This window comes from Loxodonta africana, chromosome 1 (genome assembly GCF_030014295.1).
Source record: "Loxodonta africana isolate mLoxAfr1 chromosome 1, mLoxAfr1.hap2, whole genome shotgun sequence".
Taxonomy (NCBI): domain Eukaryota; kingdom Metazoa; phylum Chordata; class Mammalia; order Proboscidea; family Elephantidae; genus Loxodonta; species Loxodonta africana.
Genome location: NC_087342.1, coordinates 118279372 through 118289915, shown reverse-complemented (window position 1 = coordinate 118289915; position 10544 = coordinate 118279372). Strand labels below are relative to the sequence as shown.

The following is a 10544-nucleotide window of genomic DNA, read 5'->3' as shown; positions in this document are numbered from 1 at the left end:
TCTGGGCAGCAGAGTACATTTCATAGCTTGCCCTTTTGTATACTTGTAGTTTAATTTTGACTCCATCATTTGATGAGTAACCTTGAACAAGTCAGTTAACCTTTATATGTTGTATTTCTCCACAGCAGTAAAAGGTAAAGCTAATAATACATGACTCTTGCCTCCAACTAATGTTGGAAAGATGGAATTGATAGCATCTGCACATATTCTGTGTTTCTTTCAAGAAGTGTATGAAATAAATATTATACCGTGGTCCTCTCTGATTTGGAGAAGAATGTCCAGTCTTCTGTGCTTCTCTCTACCCTACATTCTTTTCCCCTTCATTGGTAACAGCATCTCCTTTTGTGATTGTTAAGGTTGTGGGTCAACTTGCCAGTGGTTTGGCAGTGGTGATGTAGTTTGGCAGTTGTATAGTGATGCAATCACTTCCATGATGAGATCTGATATAATATGATCACCTCTATAATGGGATCTGCTGTGAGTACCCAATAAATTGAAAGAGAGTTTCCTTGGGCGTGTGGCCTGCATCCAGTATGGGTAGTCTTCCTTGCAAGGCTCTTGGGCTTTTACTCTCTCTGGATCCTGCAGCTGGCTTCTTTTCATCTGACTTCCAGTTCTTGGGAATTGAGTTATCATTTTGCCTGCTAATCTTGGGATTTGTCAGCCTCCGTAGTCTGAATCTTGAGTTCACCAGCCCCTACAACTAGGTGAGTTGAGAGAAGCCTCTGGCCTGACCCACAGACTTGGCACTTTCCTGCCCCTACAACTTCGTGAAACATTCCCTCAATGTAAATCTCTGTCTTTGTCTCTCTATCTCTCTGTCTCTCTCTCTCTATGTATATTCTTCACTGGTTTTGGTTCTCTAGAGAACCCAGCTTAAGACACTTTGCCTTTGGAGATATCCTCATTCCCCATACCCATGTGATTCTGGAGGGACTGCCAAACACGGAATCTCACTCTCCTTCCCAAAAGGGTAAGCACATGCTTTAGGGCAAGCCCATTATAGTTTTCAGCCTTTCTGCCTCTAGTCATCCACCCAAGACTTTGAGATATAATTGAAACCAAGCCAATACGAGTCCTGCTCTGAGATTCATATACATGGAAATAAAAGAGACAGCCATTATTTCTTGGAAGACAATGGTTCTCAAACTTTAGCATGGTTCAGAATCACCTGGAAGGTGTATTAAACACAGTTGTGGATGGGGAACACCACGTCCAGAATTTCTGAGTTGATAGATATGAGATAGGGATTTGGCATTTGCATTTATAACAATTTTCCAGGTCTTGCTGATGCTGCTGCTCCAGGGACCACACATTAAGAAGCACTGCTCTGGAGTCACTAATAAAGATGATGCAAGCCTAAAGCCATCAGTGACCAATTCCTCTGTTAAGTTGACTTGTGACCTGCTCCCCACCACCGCCACCATGGTATATAATGAACTCAAAGTTGAAATAAGTGCAAATAAAGGGAGTGATGAAAAGTTAAGATAGAGAATGATGTCACCATTTGGTCTGTGGATCCAAATGACCCCATTCCTGGCTTCATCCCTTTTCTCCCTAGTTCCGTGAATTAATATGTTTCTTATCTAGCTTATTATAATGAGATGAATTTCTCTTTCTTGAAACTGAAAAAACTGTTCACCACCTTTCCAAAAAATAATAAAAAAAGGAAAATTTAATATGATAACGTCAGTTAATGATCTGAATTTTATTTAAGAAAAGTGACAGAAAAATGTATGGCATTGCGGTCATATTCATATCTATAGGAAGACAAGGTCCAGGTATCTTTTTATAGAACAAAATTTGTAATAAATTCATTTTTTAAATAGATTTACTATTTTCATGTGTCATACACTGCAATTTATTAGATAGTACAGAGTATCAGTACAACGGTGATTGGTTTCTTAAGAGATAAACTCATTGCTCTTGAGTCAATTCCAACTCATAGAGATCCTATACAGTTTCCAAGGCTCTGAATCTTTGTGAAAGCAGACTGCCACATCTTTCTTCCATGATGTAGCTGGTGGGTTTGAGCTGCCAAACTTTTGGTTAGCAGCCAACCACTTTAATCATTTGAATTAACATTAAAGATGATATTTAATTTCAGCATGGCTTTTTCTTTGTTCATTATTCTCCATTGTGTTTTGAAATAGTCCATTATCAGTGTTCAGATTACAATAACACAGAGGCAGCATAATATTTAACTTACAAATATACTTCCAGTGCTCTAGCTTGGAAAATATCCACAATAAGGGGAGAATATTTTTGCATATTTGCATTACCCCTTTTACTAATTTTTTAGTAACTCCAACCTCAAAACCTATTTCAAAAGTGAATTAAATTCATTTTTAGAAATTAAAATGGAAGGTCATAGGAGAATGGTTGAAAGAAAGTGCAGGAGAAGAATTTTGATGATTCTACTAGGTAATTAACACAATAAGTAATGCCTTCTTTGCACAAGCTCTCAATTTCCCTACAGAGTGAAAATCAAAGTCTTTTCATCTTTTATTTTGCCCCCACTTCTATGGATCCCTTTCTTTACAATTTGCTGAAAAGTCCTTCATTTCTCATCAATGCTTTAAGTACAAAGCCAGTTCTGGTGATGATATAATTTTTTTCCAAGTCTAAATTAGGCTTCATACAGAGCATTACAAAGTTAAAAGGCAGAGCTCATGCTGTTCTGCTATTTTACTTAGTGTTTATATGAATGAAGAATCGTGGAGTTTCAGAATTTTTTTCCTTCTTTTTTATATCAAACTTTTGTAGTTGACTTAGAATTTGTTAGATCAAAAACAGCATAAATGATCAGTTTTGAGCAGGAGTTGTCAGTTTTGATTATTTCTATCTTTAGACATTTTATTCCTGCTCATATTTCAAGTGGATACACAGTTTTATCCAAAGGAAGACATTTATATTTGTAGCCAAGAAATGGGTCATCTAAATTTTCGTAAAATTTTTCTTTATGTTTACATCATATGATGCTCTATCAAACTCAAATTTCTGGTGCTAATGAAACTCAAATTTTATTGTTTTCTTGGGATTTTATTAATCAGAAGTATCTCATTCTACATTTGCAGGCATTACTAATGCTAAACTTAGGGAAACACTGGAATGCTCACCGAAATGTTATAGAAGGTAAAAATGTAATATTTTTCAATCCGTGGAAGAAACTACTGACTGACTGACTGGAAGGGATCCATATTTGTACCCATTCCAAAGAAAGGTGATCCAATAGAATGAGGAAATTATCAAACAATATCATTAATATTACACACAAGTAAAGTTTTCCTGAATATAACTAAAAAATGGTTGCATCAGTACTTTGACAGGGAACTGTCAGGAATTCAACCTGGATTCAGAAGAGGATGTGAAATGAGGGATATCATTGCTGACGTCAAATGGATCTTGACTACAGAGAATACCAAAAAGATGTTTACCTGTGTTTTATTGACTATGCAAAGGCATTCAGCTGTGGATCATAACATATTCTGGATCACATTGTGAAGAATGGGAATTACAGAACACTTCATTGTGCTCATGAGGAATCTGTACATAGATCAAGAGGCAGTTGTTTGAATAGAATAAGTGGATACTAAATGGTTTAAAATCAGGAAAGGTGTGCATCTGAGTTGTATCCTTTTAGCATACTTATTCAATCTGTATGCTGAGCAAATAATCTGGGAAACTGGACAATATGAAGAAGAACAGGGCATCAGGGTTGGTGGAAGACTCACTGACAACCTGCGATACACAGATGACACAACTCCTTGCTTGCTGAAAGTGAAAAGGACTTGAGGCACTTACTGATGAAGATCAAAGACTACATCTTCATTCATTATGGATTACATCTCAACATAAAGAAAACAAAAATCCTCACAACTGGATCGATAAGCAACATCATGATGCCTGTTGGGAATTTTCCAGTTTCAGGTATATATCAGAAACCTAAGTGACTAAAACAAGCGTTTCTTTTAAACCAAGGTATATTATTGCAGCTAAGTATCAAATCACATTGTTTGCATATTATGCTATTAAATTATTTCTACATTGTATTTGTAAGCTTATTGAGTAGAGATGGTCTGAGAGAGTACATAGGAGACAAAATATAAAATATAATCCATAATAAATATATATTATATATAATATATAAAATATAATTAAATTTGATGCAAGTTTTCTCTAGGTTTGACTATTTAAAAAATATGCTTTCTTTAAAAAATTGAGTAATTACTATTGTAAAGAGCTAAAGAAGGCAATGATTATACTAAGAAGCATCATTTAGAGGGCACTCTACAGAAGTGCTGAAATTGGAAAACAAGAAAAGCTCAAAATTAATGAGCTAAGAGTCCAACTTAATAATTTAGAAAAAAAGTCAGAATACATGCAAAGAAATTAAAAAGATGATAATAAAGATGAAAACAGACATTAATTAAACAGAAAACAAAGGTGCAATAGAGAATATCAATAAGATCAGAATTTGTTTCTTTGAGAAGAAAAATAAAGTAGAAAAATTTCTAACTTTTTCAAGAAACTAAAGGAAAAAAGAGAATGTATATACTAAAAAACATATAATATTAACACTGGAAATTGAGAAATAACTGCAGATCCAGCAAGATTAAAACAATATTAAGAATACTATAAACAGGGGACAGAGCCAAGATGGTGGACTAGTCAGACATGCCAAGCCATCCTTCTGCAACAAAGACCCAAAAACCAAGTAGAAGAGATGCAGATGTCAATCCTGCAACCCTGAAATTTAAATGATGGGATAAAATATTACATCAGAAGCCACTGAAAAGAGGGCGAGAATTTTCCTAATTGACCTGAAGGAGATATGCTCCTACTCCTAGTCCTTCTACTAGCTGCCATAGGAAAATCAGCTCACTTTGGAGTTCACCCATGACTTCCATCAGCAATAGAAGGTCCTACCCCCGTATCAGCTCTACTCCACTCCAGTACATTAGTGGTAGCAGGCGTATTCCTCCTCATTCATTTCCACCCACTTATAGAAAATAATCCCTTCATCCAAACCCTGACACTATGCCTAAGCGCTATTACCACCCTATTCAACATCATCTGTGCCTTAACACAAAGTAATATTAAGAAAATTATTGCATTCTCCACCTCCAACCAACTAGGCCTAATAATAGTTACCATCAGCATCAGTCAAACCCATTTAGCCTTTCTTCACATTTGCATCCACACATTCTTCAAAGCCATACTATTCCTATGCTTTGGTTCTATCATTTCACAGCCTAAATGATGAACAAGACATCCACAAAATAGGAGGACTGTATAAAACCATATCCTTTACCACAACCATCCTAATTATCAGCAGTCTGGAATTAACCCGTATCCCCTTCCTAACAGGCTTCTACTCAAAAGACCTAATCATTGAAGCTGCAAAGATGTCTTGTACCAACGCCTGAGCCCTACTAATTACTCTCATCGCCACTTCTATAACAGCAGTCTACAGTACTTGAATTATCTTTTTTGCCCTACTCGGACTGCCATGATACCCCGTACTAATCCAAATCGATGAAAAAACTCCTCCTTACTAACACCATCAAACGACTAATACTTAGCACCGTCTTTTCTGGCTTTGTTATCTCCACAAACCTCACTCCCTCTACAGTACCACAAATAACCATACCCAACTACCTGAAATTTATAGCCCTAGCAGTTACCCTGTTAGGGTTTGCACTAGCTATAGACCTAAACTCCTTAACATACAATCTAAAATTTAACTTCCCACTCTAGTCATACAAATTCTCAAACAGATTAGGGTATTACCCAACAATTATTCATTGATTTCCATCTTACTTCAGCCTCAATACAAGTCAAAACTTATCATCAACCACCATAGGCTTAACCTGACTAGAAAAAACTATCCCCAAAAACCTGGCACTCATGCAAAAAACAGCATCTACCTTAGTATCAAACCAAAAAGGCATAATCAAACTATATTTTCTCTCGTTTCTAATTTCCCTAATTTCAGGTTTGCTACCTATTATTTAACACCCTTGAGTGATCTCAATCACAATGAACACACTAACAAACAATGCTTACCCAGCTATTACCAACCAACAGCCATAATTATACAATGACAACCCACCAGAATAATCCTCATAAAGAAACTCAATTTCTTCACTATTAAAAACCATTCAATTCTCAAATTACTTGAATCACAACCTACCAACTCAAATACCCCACCTTTCAACAATCACAACAATAAAAGCCCCTCCATCAGCAACCCTATAAATAATGTGCCCAAAACTGTAACATTGGATCCCCAACCCTCAGGATATTCTTCAGCAGCTATTGAAGTCATATAACCAAAAACTACTATCATCCTACCTAAATATACTAAAAACATTATTAATCATTTAAAAAAAAAAAATTCATTGCCGTTGAGTCAATTCTGACTCATAGTGACCCTATGAGACAGAGTAGAATGCCCCATAGAGTTTCCAAGAAGTGCCTGGAGGATTTAAACTGCCAACCTTTTGGTTAGCAGCCATAGCACTTAACCACTATACCACCAGGGAGGGTTTCCAATTCTAAAAAATTTCCCCCCAAACTCACAATAATACCACATCCAGTTCCACCACTCACAATTTAACCCCATAAATAGGAGAGGGGTTTGAAGAAAACTCGACAAACTCTACCACAAAAAGCAAACTCATAATAAAAATAACATATATCATTATTCCTACATGGACTATAACCATGACCAATGACATGAAAAAGGACATTTCCAAATTTGTAAACATGAAATCAAACTTATGAGAAATATTAAAGGGAGTTCTTCAGTTAGAGAACCAACAACATCAGAAAACAACCTGAGCCCAGTAGAAGGATAGCATCAGCCAGATAGCAACCTAGGTAACAAGCTCTTAATAATAAAACAAAGCTAAAAGATTTAAAACAGGTACCAAGGATGTCATTCTGCAAATGATGATGTTATGGATTGAAATGTGCCCCTCAAAAATGTGCGTCAACCTGGTTAGGCCATGATTCCCAGTATTGTGGGGTCATCTACCATTTTGTGACCTGATGTAATTATCCTTTGTGTTGTAAATTCTAACCTGTATGATGTTAATGAGGCAGGGTTAGAGGTAGTTATGTTAATAAGGCAGGACTCAATCTACAGGATTAGGTTGTATCTTGAGTTGATCTCTTTCAAAATATAAAAGAGAGACTCAAGCAGAGAGAAGGGTACTTCTTACCACCAAGAAAGAAGGGCTGGGAGTGGAGAATGTCCTTTGGACTCAGAGTCCCTGCACTGAGAAGCTCCTAGACCAGGGGAAAATTGATGACAAAAGCCTTCTCCCAGAACTGACAGAGAAATCCTTCCCCTGGAGCTAGCGCCCTGAATTTGAACTTCTAGCCTTCTACACTGCGAGAGAATACATTTCTATTTGTTAAAACTATCCACTTGTGGTATTTCCAGTATAGCAGCACTAGGTAACTAAGACAGATGCAATGTCAAAACTATAAAAGGGGGAATAAATGGTGTAGGTATAGAACTTTCAAATGGAGGGAAGCCAAGGCAATATCAAGTAATATCTGATTGTTGTAAACTTAGAAAGATAAGTGTAAATTTCATGGTAACCATAAAAGTAGTTAATAAACCTACTCATCAAAATAAAAAAGAAGAAAAACATAAAGACTCAATAAACACAAAATCTATAATAATGAAATAAATGAAAAGAAATTCCGCAGACAAAGGTACTCAGCACAGGAAAGTAATCAGAATAAAGAAAACATAAACACCACCAAAAAAACACAACAAATTGACAGCAATAAATTCACAACCATTGATAATCACACTGAATGTAAATTGCTTAAACTCATCCTCAAAGAGACAGAGAGTGACAGAGTGGATTAAGGAACAACCTGACCCATCAATATGCTGTCTACAAGAAACACACCTGGGAAACAAATATATAAATATATTAAAAATCAAAGGATGGAAAAAAATATTTCAAGGGAACGGTAACCAAAAAGAGCAGAAGTAACAATACTAATCTCAGACAAAATAGACTTAAAGGCAAAATCCACCATAAAAGATACAGAAAAAATTGTATAATGATTAAAGGGACAGTTCACCAAGAAGACAAACTTTAATAAATATCTCTATACTCAACAACAGGGTTCCAAAATACATAAAATTAGCTCTGACAGCACTGAAAAGAGAAACAGACAGTTCCACAATAATAGAAGGAGACCTCAACACAACACTCTCGGTAAAGGACAGAGCATCTAGAAAGAAACAACAAAGATACAGGATATCTAAAGTCCACAATGAACCGACTTGACCTAATACACATAGAATACTCCACCCAATAGCAGCAAAGTATACATTCTTCTCCAACGCACACGGAACATTTTCCAGAATATACCACATTTTAGGTCACAGAGAAACCCTCAATGAAATTCAAAAGATCAAAATAATACAAAGCATCTTCTCTGATCACAGAGCCATAAAAGTAGAAATTAATAACAGGAACAGCAAGGAAAAAAAAAATAAAAAAAAACAAGGAAACTGAATAACATCTTATTTAAAAACTATTGACTAATATAAGGAATCAAAGATGGAATCAAAAGAATCCCTAGAATCAAATGAGAATGAAAACTCATCATACCAAAACCTTTGGGTCACAGCAAAGGCAGTGCTCAGAGGTCAATTTATAGCAATGAACGCACATATCAAAAAAGAAGAAAGAGCCAAAAATAAAAACATAAGCCCTACATCTCATACAAATAGAAAGAGAACAAACAGCAAAAGGAGCCTAAAGTCACCAGAAGAAAGGAAATAATAAAGATCAGAGCAGAAATAAATGAGAGAACAAAAAAACAATTAAATCAAGAAAATCAAAAGTTCTTTGAAAAGAGCAACAAAAGCAATAAACCACTGGCTAAAGTGACAAAAGAAAAACAGGAGAGGAAGCAGATAACCCAAATAAGAAATGAGATGAGAGATATTATGACAGACCCAACAGAAATAAAAAGGATCATAACAGAGTGCTATGAAAAATTGTGATTCCAACTCGTAGAAAACCTAGAAGAAATGGACAAATTTCTACAAACACACTGCCTACCTAAACTGACACAAACTGAGGTAGAAAATTTGAACAGACCCACAACAAGAAAAGAGATTAAAAAGGTAATTAAAAAAAAAAAAAAAAACTTCCAACAAAAAAAGCCCTGGCCTGGACGGCTTCACTGTTGAATTCTAACAAACATCCAGCAGAGAGCTCACACCAGTACTACTCAAACTATTTTGGAGCATAGAAAACAAAAGGATATTCCCAAATTCATTCAATGAAGCCAGCACAATCCTGGTACCTAAGCCAGGCAATGACACCATAAAAAAGAAAGTTACAAAGCAGTATCTCTCATGAATAAATTTGCAAAAATTCTCAACAAACTTCTAGCCAATAGAATTCAGCATCACATCAAAAAAATAATACACCATGACCAAGTAAGGTTCATACCAGGTGTGCAAGGATGGTTCAACATTAGAAAATCAATCAACGTAATCCACCAAATAAATAGAACAAAAGAAAAGAATCATGTGATCACCTCAATTGACACAGAAGGCATTTGATAAAGTCCAGTGCCCATTCTTAGTAAAAACTCTCAATAAAATAGGAATAGAAGAGAAATGCCTCAACCTAATAAAGGGCACCTACACAAAATCAACAGCCAACATCATTGGCAATGGAGAAAGGCTGAAAGCATTCCTCATGAGAATAAGACAAGGGTGTGCTTTATCACCATTCCTATATGACATTGTGCTGGAAGCCCTAGCTGGGCAAAAAAAAAAAAAAATGGAAAGGGCATTCAAATTGGTAAGGAAGAAATAAAACAATCCCTATTCACCAGTGATATGATACCATACATAGAGAACCCTAAAGATTCCACAAGAAAACTATTGAAACAAACTGAAAGAATCAGCAGAGTGGCAGGATTCAAGACAAATGTACAAAAATCAGTTGGATTCCTATACACCAATAAAGAGAACCATGAAAAGGAAATAAGGGAAAAAATGCTGCTATTGTTGTTAGGTGCTGTCCTGTGGGTTCCTGTTTATAGTGACCCTATGTACAACAGAACGAAATACTACCTAGTCTTTAGCCATCCTCACAACCGTTGTTATGCTTAAGCCGATTTTTGCAGCCACTTTGTCAATCCATCTTGTTTAGGGTCTTCCTCTTTTCACTGACTCTCTTCTTTATCAAGCATGATATCCTTCTACGGGTACTGGTACTGAAAACATGTCCAAAGTATGCGAGATGAAGTCTTGCCATCCTTACTTCTAAGGAGCATTCTGGCTGTACTTTTTCCGAAATAGATTTATTCATTCTTTTGGCAGCCCATGGTATATTCAATACTCTTTGCCAATGCCATAATTCAAAGACATCAATTCTTCTACCTTATTTATTGTCCAGCTTTCACATGCATATGTGGTGATTGAAAACACCATGATTTGGGTAAGGCGCACCTTAGTCTTCAAGGTGACATCGTTGCTTCTCAAC

At 36.0% G+C, this 10544-nt stretch overlaps 1 pseudogene; it reads left to right on the top strand.

The window, feature by feature from the left end:
* The first annotated feature begins 4834 nt into the window (after positions 1-4834).
* On the top strand, positions 4835-5749 carry LOC135232862 (NADH-ubiquinone oxidoreductase chain 5-like; annotated as a pseudogene).
* Positions 5750-10544: the final 4795 nt, after the last annotated feature.